The sequence below is a fragment of the Solanum lycopersicum genome, chromosome 5 (genome assembly GCF_036512215.1).
Source record: "Solanum lycopersicum chromosome 5, SLM_r2.1".
Classification (NCBI taxonomy): domain Eukaryota; kingdom Viridiplantae; phylum Streptophyta; class Magnoliopsida; order Solanales; family Solanaceae; genus Solanum; species Solanum lycopersicum.
The window spans coordinates 22,049,668-22,059,662 of NC_090804.1; the positions used below are offsets into that span (position 1 = coordinate 22,049,668).

At 31.3% G+C, this 9,995-nt stretch overlaps 1 long non-coding RNA gene across 2 annotated transcripts; it reads left to right on the plus strand.

The window, feature by feature from the left end:
• Nucleotides 1–5,343: 5,343 nt before the first annotated feature.
• On the plus strand, nt 5,344–9,995 carry LOC138348539 (uncharacterized). 2 transcript variants are annotated; one of them, XR_011221216.1, is made up of 4 exons: nt 5,344–5,658; nt 7,197–7,466; nt 8,181–9,389; nt 9,867–9,995. It is a non-coding gene; the product is annotated as an uncharacterized lncRNA (long non-coding RNA). The 2 variants fall into 2 exon arrangements; XR_011221217.1 differs by lacking the exon at nt 9,867–9,995 and having other exon boundaries at nt 8,181–9,423.

Below are 9,995 nucleotides of genomic sequence, written 5' to 3' on the forward strand. Positions count from 1 at the left end.
ATCACGTGTTCGACCCGTCATCTAGTTTTTGGAGAAATATGACATTTTATGTGAACATTAGGCATCAAGACATCTTTTCATTTTTTTGATATGATAGTATATGATAATTTGTTAGTTTAAATAGTTCTAAAATTCAACACATATTAATTTGATAATTTAAAATTGATGTAGAAAAAATAAAAGAATATGATACACTTGATGATAATTATTTAAGGGGAAAGGGACGGATTTACCCCAAAACTTTAATAAATGATACGTGTATGCCCTCCGTTATACTTTAGGTCTACATAAACCCCTGCCGTCCAATTATAGATACATATATAGCTCTCTCACTAACTTGAGGGCCTAATTATTTCCACGTGTCTTAATCCTATTGAACTAGCCTTTGACCCTTTTTAACCCATAAACAAACTACCCACCCATAACAAAGCATCATCTCTTAATAACTCAAAGTGGTCAGGCATGAATACGGTTAAAAGGAGGAGGATCAACTGAAGGAGACCTTACCGCCGGCTAAGAGAGAGGTGAATCATTGCTTCGGCTGTCAAAGGAAGGTAGGATTGACCAGTTCTCGATGCCGGTACGGCGAATTATTATGCGGTGAAATCGATACTTCGATCGTCATGATTGTAGCTACAACTACAAAACCGCCGACCGAGAAGCGATCGCGAGGGAGAATTTGATCGTGAATGCAGCAAAAATCATTAAAGTTTGGAAGGAAAACACGAAAAACACATCCTTTTTACTTTTAAAATCAAATTTCAAATGATGAAAACTAGAGCGAGATCGAGTCGATCTCCGTAACTGCTGCTGCTGTTATTATGCTTTTCGTCGTCTCAAATTTAGCTGAAGTCATTATAGATAAACTGAATCATCAATAGCAATTCCCACAACTTCTTCATTAGACATTGTTCAACAATTATGTTAGCACCTTTTTGAATTGTTATTTTGAATAATTAAATTCTTTTTAATGTTTTTCCAATGTTCTACAGAAAGATGGAGGGTTAACGGGGTAGATAATTGGTTTATGGGTTAAAAAAAAGGGTCAAACGGGTGGTTCAATAGGATTAAGACATGTCTAAATAATTAGGGATTCGTTAGTGAGAGGGATATATGTATACTGATAATTGGACGGTAGGGTCTTATGTGAACGTAAAGTATAACGGAGGACATAGACATACCATTTATTAAAATTCGAGGGTAATTCCGTCTCTTTTCTCATTATTTAAAGTTAAATTCTTTGAATAATTTGTTAAAAAGATAAAATAACCAACTATATCTTTCAATTACTATTTGGGCAAAAGATATGTGCAATAGCAAACCATTATTACGGTTTTGATTATCAAAGATAATCAACATAATTATCATATTTATGTCAAATATTTCTTTAAGAAGTCTATATATGTTTATCACAATGAATATCCTATTTTTTAATATATTTTTTTACAAAAATCCTTAAAATTTGTGGTATCAGAACACATCCCAAAATGTTCTTATAATCGCGTCCCAGTTAATACATCCATCAATATCCTGATACTTTGTCTCTCACTTTTGAATACATCACTCAACGTCTCAATACACTACATAAAGTGATGTATTCGAACAATACATCACATAAATTGATGTATCCGATTGATACATCGCGTAAAGTGATGTATCCGACTGATATATTGTGTAAAAGTGATATATCCGATCGATACATCGCGTAAAGTAATATATAAGAAAATATGAATTTTCTATTTTTTCAAATGGTAAATTTTTTGTAAAAATTTAAGGAATCCCATAGTGTAATTCAATAATTACACTCTGTCCCGACAAATTTAGTATTTACAAAAAATCCCTTAAATTTGTTGTGTCGTGATACTTTAGACTCTAGTGATACATGGTAAATGATACATGGTAAGTTTAAATGTTGAGAAAAAAATGGGGAAAAAATGGTAAATTTAATGTTGTTACTAAAACAGCTTATTTTACGGTAACAGATCATTAATCAGCATAAATTCAGCATGTAATTGGATATTAATTTCAAATTTTAAAAATAAAAAATTATATCATCTAGTTTGAATACATTTTTTATGAATAATCTGTTAAATTTCGAACTACAGTAATTTTATTGTTGTTACTGTGGATTTTTCAAGATGAATACTTCAATTTTGATGAGACATTCCGGAATTTGGGTGAACGAATTGCAGTATGAAAGTTACAAAATCGACGGAATCGTTGTTGGAGATTCAATTTCGTTTTCTATCGTTGTTGATACATATCTACTACATGTATCAGTGCATTGACTAAACATTATAACATGTGGTACATATCTAATACATGTATCAGTACATCGACAAAACACTATACACACTGATTCTATATGTATCATCAAACACAGTTGATGACGCAGTTATTAAACTTAGTGAATGATACATTATAACAATTTTCAAAACATGTATCAGTACATCAACTAAACAACTAATATCTTGTTGATATATGATATCAGTTTTCAGAAAATTCATACTACATGAAAAACATGTGATACATATATACTACATGTATCAGTGCATTGACTAAACATTATAACATGTGGTACATATCTAATACATGTATCAGTACATCGATTAAACAACGAGTTACATTGAAAATCAACGAAGGCGTTATACATTAGTTTAAGAAACAAAATCAACTAGATATATTAAATATGAAATCATATGTATTATAAAGGATGAAGTACAAAAAAAATAAATCAACAATTGATTTGTTGAAAGCAAAAAGAAACAAATGACCAAGAAATTCCCCTACACTTTTACGTTGCTCTATACCAACTTCTGTATCTTTGTCTCACTGTCAACAATGGAAAATGATTTCATCAACAAAAGACGTCACTGGAAACGATGATGTTGCAAGGAGCAATGAGGATACATCATCTCTTTCACTTTTTCCTTATGTATTTTGTAAAAATGTGGAAATGGAGGAGATCTGGTAGTTCTTCGAAAAAAATTGTGAAACGAAAACTTACTTGATTCTTGAAAAATCTTATGGAGAGAGAATAAATCTGAAAATTAAAAAATAAAAGAAGTAAAGATTGAGGGAGTGAAAATAGGAAGAGGTTAAAGGGAGTGAAATAGGGAGGGATTAAGGGAGTGAAATTAGGAATAGAAACGTGTGCTTGAATGTGAAACTTAATGTATCTAGAACAATGGGATTTGAAAGGAAAAGAAGAGATTTTGGAGATATTTTAAAATAGTAGGGAATAATGAAAATTATAAAAAATAAAAGTGTGTATTTAAGTAATTTATCCAAAAAAAATTTAAAAATAATTTAAAATAAATGGTATATTTAGGTAATTTTTCATTTATATTGATCATGAAAGATGGGATCATAAAACCCAAAAAAGTGTTTGAAAGACTTGTTCATATTGACTTCAGATTGTTCAGAATTGGGCTTTTGGGCCATGCAAAAATGGGCTCTTAATTGCAAAAATCTTGCCAGGTAACTTGAGCCCAAACTCTTTTGGATTAACCAATACAGCTCTGCCCATTTTCTTCAAATTGTGTCACATATCCGCTTTGTCGGTGTTTTTATTAGATACTTCTACTTTAAACTTTAAAAATTAGAGCAACTTACAAAATGACTATATTTATAGGGTTATTGAAGTTCAATAGCTATAAATATGTTATTTACTAGAAATGACTATACTTTATGTCAATTTCTAGCTGCATGTTTGTATTTTATTTTATTTTATTTTATTGTTATTATTATTATTTATACAATGCATTAAATAAGGTATGATATGTTACCATAACTTCCAAGTACCAACTATTTATTATGTTCCTAAATAACTGTAATTTTCATTATTAAATTACCAACTAATAATTACATATTGTATGCAAATATGATTGATTCACATAATACAAAAATGTTGTATTTATATTCCTAAATACAATATATTCACTAAATACTAATCATAAAGGTATTCATAAAATCTTGAATATAAAAGTTTATTCATGTCTTTTCTCTATTTTTGCATTTGTTTTTATTTTTTATTTATTTATACACTAATACAGTTGTAATTACAATAACTAAATAAGAAAAATGTATTACTTGTACAATTAGCATATGAATAATTTGAATTCAAATTGGTATTTCTATTTATAAAACTTAAAGTATTAATATATCAAGGATACAAATATTTATAAAAATTTAATGTATTAATACATCAAACAAGGTATAATAGTACAATTTTAGAATATGAATACAACAATTTGGAAAATGGATACACTATTGTTAACCAAAAAATGAATACACCAATATACTATAATATGAATACACTATTGTTAATAAGAAAATGGAAAAAAAATAGAATGTATATGTATCAAAGTGTGTAAGTATTCAATTATAACAAAAAACTAAAAAAAAACAACAAAACATCGATCTATTTTTCGTAAAGTTTTCTATAATGCTTGAGGCTTGACGTTAACTTAGGTATTTATTTATAAAAATATAGTATTGATGTATCCAACTATACTTGTATTGCCTAATCAAATCGGATAAATTACTTATGTATCAAAATATATTTGTATTCACGAATCACCATTTTATTAATATTACGATACAATTATCTATGTATATAAGTATTATTAAATATAAACATTTGACATTTGTTTGAACCACAAATATAAGAATAAAATACAAGTATAATGAATTGAACCATAAAATCACTCCTACAATCATACAAAAGGATCTTGAATTGGAAGGAATTGGGGGGGAGGGGGCAATACAAAAAAAATCTATAATATAAGTATATTGATGAAAGAGATGGTATGAATATATAATTAATTATGATTTTAATAATAATTTTTTTATTTATTATTTATTTATATTAAATATAAAAAAACTGATTATTGATATACAATTAAATTTGCTATTTTGTTGTATAGTTATAGTCATATAACATTAAAAAAAAAAAAACTATAGCTATATTATTTAAATGTATATTGAAGTTTGCCATATTATGTAGATTTTCCTTAAAAAATTTATTTCATGCACAATCTCAAATATTTATTATACGACTATTAAAATCTTAAAATATATTATCTCTTTAATCATACATATCATCTTCAATTAAAATATGTCTAAAATTATACAACTTATTTAAATGAATTTGTATATGTATAGTGAAAGAAAGTGAGGTATTTTAGATCATCAACTTATATATGTTATGACTTATGAGTATTTAAAAATTCACACACACAAAATTCAAAATAAATACACATTATCATGTGTTCAATAAATATAATCAATTATTCGAGTGTCTAAATGAAATATTTACGCGGATCAAATAGGTTACTTGCCTTTGAAATTTTAATTTGACCCGTTTGCACTCAAAACCCCAGTCCGGGTTCTTTCTTTTGGGGTTTTAGGGTCACTACAAAAATCTCTATTGAATTTTCTTCTTCTTCTTCAAATTGCTTCTTAGTGTCCAAATTTTCCTCCATTTTTGATCGTCTATGTCCGTTTAGTGCCCTAATCTTGTTCTACAACTCCATCAAAAACCTCACTTTCCAAGATGCAGCATATCAGGAGAAGTGGGATTTTATTGAAGATGAGGTGGTTGTTGTCAAATGCTGCAATTTCTTGGAATATGTGCCTTTGAGAAGCTTATCTGATGTGGGTATCGATCATTTCTCGTCAATGGCACCCCCAGCGTTTTTAGTTGCATTACATAAAATTCAGTCCAACTTTTTTTGGTTGCACCTCATTAGTAGCAGCCTGTTAGTTATTGCAATCACCTTTATTTTCGGTAATTGTTTGAGCACCATTATTGTTTGTATCAATATCCATTGGTCTACACCATTTTCCTTGAAAGTGGAAGCGGCCAATTATCGATCTAAAAAAGTAGCTTTACTTTGATCTAACATCTATGGTCTTTCTTTTTTATTTAATATTTCTCTCGCATTGTCTTGATACATTTCACTATCGATAGTACATTTTAAAGCACCTTCAATGGTATCATCAATTGTTTGTTATTCTAATTTCTTTTCGAAATCAAACGACAACTATCTTCATAATGACCTTGGTGCTTACAATAATTGCAATACAAAGGTATATTATTATATACATTCTCCTAAATACCTCGATCAACTTACCATATTTTTCATCCACAAACTGCAACCTTATATGATTTGAAAGATTTTCTATTAAATCAAGTATAACCTTGACCCTCACCCGTGCTAGGTCTTGAATTGATTTGAATAGCTTTATCAATAACTATTGATTTCCCAGATGCTATAGACAACAGAGACTTCATTGCAAACAAATCTGGAGATAAATTCGGTAAAGAATTCCAAACCACAGCTAACGTTGTTTCCTCCTTAGGGTTATATCCAATGGACCATGGAAAAACCCTACATTGGTGCTCCTCACCATTGTAGAGAAGATAATTAACTGAGCGAAATAAAGCTAGAATATAATCTTCATATAGATCAAACCTCAACAAAATTTGTCTTGGAGCAAGTAAGTCACTTAAACAATTGCCCTTGGTACCAAGATGTTTCGGTAAAATTGACCTTAATACCTTCAAAGTTTGGTGCACCGTGGGATAATTTATACACCACTGCTTGATGTAATACCTCTTCGATCATAAAGTCTTTCCTTTCCTCCACTGAAAACGAGATAGTAGGTTTTCCATGAATTATTTCGATTGATTTTACAATTGATTTTTAGCAACTAGGACAGATTGTTTAGGATTTATAGTGTTGGTATTGAAAAGGGTGGTGTATGTGATGGTTTGGGGTGGTGGGGCGGGCTGGACAGCCTCGAAAGGAGGCCGACCAGTGTCCTAGTAGCCATGACTGCTGCCTGTCGACCTAGCTAGGGTAAGTAGTCCCCGTAATATATACTTGTTTCTCGCTTACTTCTACACATGTGTCTACTTGTTCATTTTTATACAAGTTTAAGTGTTCACTTGTGCACACCCAAAGTTAAGAACATAGATGTTAACTAAAGCCAAGTTAATAGGCGTCTTTGTGTATTATGCTTATTCTTCTTATTTTGTTAGTGCGAGATGATAGTGTAAAAATATATGTCATATTACCAATATATCGAAGTTAATCTAACTTAAAAATTTATTTTCCATATTAACATTTTATTACATAATTGTCTCATATGAAGTGTTTCTGCTAAACATTTCTTGTGACTTCTTTCAGTAAGTACTATTTTAGGCTGTCCCAAAAAAAATGTTAGCTGAAGGAAAAGCAGTTCCTGGAAATGGAGGAATTTCATCTTCAAATCCTGAAACAGAGCTACTATGTTACGAATCACGCCAAGGAGGAAGTAGAACAAGAGGAAGAAGTTGTTAGCCATGTATGATTTCAAGTTCATCAATGGGTATTTACCATATCCACACTCAGATGACTTACACAATCACATCATGGATTTGATGCCTAATTTGAATATCCTCGAAAAATGATTTGACGGTAAAGATCACAGCTCATTTGAGGATGATTTCACTACTGTTAGAATACTGGATGGAGATAATCCTGAAATGGCACATCCTGTTGAACGATAAATTTTTGACTTGTCTATGCGATAATGGGGTAAACTGACAAAAATGTTGGCGATGTGATATGGCTTATGATACTAATATACAGACTCATTATAGTATGAACTTTACATAAGCAATATAGACTCATTAGAAACTTGATTTTGTGAGTTTATCTGATATATCGGCTATTTTTCTTTTCATTTCTGTTTGATGTCCTTTCTTTCATTTATAGAATACATTGTTGTGTTTTTCGTATTGATTGAAGGGAGACTTAGTGTAACGATAAGAGTTGTCCATCCTATGACTAGAAAGGGCATAGGTTCAAGCCATTGAAACTACCTGTATAATGGAACCAGTATCGCGCTATCAGAAATTGCAATAGATAATAATATGGATAGTGGTATACACCATTATAGACATATTATACATTTGTCGTCTATATTTAGTTTAAGCAGTTGAATGTCTATATCATGTACTTTTCTTGAAAATGTACCATAATAATTTTTATTTTTTATGATCTAAACGACATACAGTACAGTATTTAATCTAGATAGACAGACAGTAGCAGGAACACTGACTTAAAAGAGTAACACATTAACGCATTTAAATATCAGTTCAAAAATCTTCTTTTCTTTCTTTTTTTCAGAAAGAATCACCATCTCCGAAATGCTACCATCAGAAGAAATGATGAATGAAAAGCAAGAAAATCAAGAATCTGAAATTGATCCAAATTCCACTCATCCACATGAAGATCATCATCCATCGCACTTCAACAACGATCTACAAAATGAAGAATCGACAATCTCTGCAGATGAAACAGAGGACCCGAAAGCGACAGGAAAAGGAAAACTCCAAGAAAAAGGAAAGCGTGAATCATATGAATGGAAGCCCGTTAATAAGACTACATTTTCCAATCTTGAACAAGGAGGACCGTCTGAAAATGAATCGAAGAATGAAGATGAGTATGATTATGATCATGATTTAGCAATCTTGAAGTCTATCTATCATTACTTCTTCAATCATGGGGTAATTCCATATCCTTATTCAGAGAATTTTTTGTCAATTACATTGAGGCTTCAATTCCCAACTTGAAATTTCATAGCCAGAAATTGGTGACTAAGATCGTTGCGTTAGAGCTCCAGTTCTTTTCTATTATGGAAATGACTGCAAAAGCGGGACATTATCCTGATATAATCCACCCTGTTTTTCGTGAAAGTGTCTATGGGTTTATGGGGTTACCCCCGCAATTATTACCCAGTTGACAATAACGATTTTGTAATTACGAGAAACAAAGAGCGACAAAATGAAGAATCATTCAATCAGTTCTTGGACGAAGAAAACAGAAAGCAAGAAAAATTGCAGGCAGTGAAAAAAGGAAAACGTCCCATGTCGGAATTATATGAATTTCAGCACATTGTGCCTACATTTTCAAATCCGGGACTAGGAGCTGGAACTTCCGAAAATGTGGAAGAAGAAGACTATGATTATGATCAGGATTTTGCGATTTTGAAGTCCATGTATCATTACTGCTTCAAGCATGGAGGCAAAATTCCATATCCGATATCGAGGGAACTGATTAACTACATCGAAGCTTTAGTCCCCAACTTGAAAGTTTGTGGCCAGGAATTGGAGACTAAGATCGATATGTTGGAGAACAATTTCATGGCTGTTATGACAACGGCCGGAGGAATCCACCCTGTTTATCGCGAAATTTTCTACTTGTCTATGGGTTTATGGGGTTAATTTTGGAGACAAGAATTAAGTTGACAACTAGGAGGACGATGCAGTTGATGAGAACGTGAGAACTGGAGCTAATTTGATTCACAATTTAATTACGTTTGCTAAACATTCTATGGTTAGTATATACGAGATGTTGTTTGCTTGCATTTTCAGTTCGACTGCAGTTTTCAGGTCACTAGAACTTTCTATCATTGTTTCACTTTCCATTTTAGTTTGATATCTTCTCGTTAACTTAATTATAGAATCGGAAATGTTAGTTCTTTTAGGAAGGCGAAAAGATGAGAGTAGATAAGTAGCATATTTTTAAAATGTACAGACAGATAGAACTAAGTGAGTTAATTTAGAAAGAAAAATGGGACTACATTAGCCAATCATTTGTGGGACTTGCAGACGAAAAAAAGTGAAACTAAATCCACTTTGGAACAGTCAACTTTTAAGTTATACAGTAGTATCTTTGATGCGAAGTTGCCATGAGGTATAACGTGTAGCAAATGAGGATTCCTATAGCCGACTCCAATTTGTAATCTATGTGTTAATACTTATAATCTCTAGCTGAACAAGTTAGTTGAAATTGTATCTCTTTTCTTTGAAGATTCAGAGAGACTTAGCAGTTCCAGTGTTGGTGCTCAGAGAGGGAAGAATTGTTGTGTCCCTTTCCGCAACTGCTGTGAAGAAGAGAACACTGAGCACTTGCTTGTGAAGTACTTTATTTGAGTTTGAG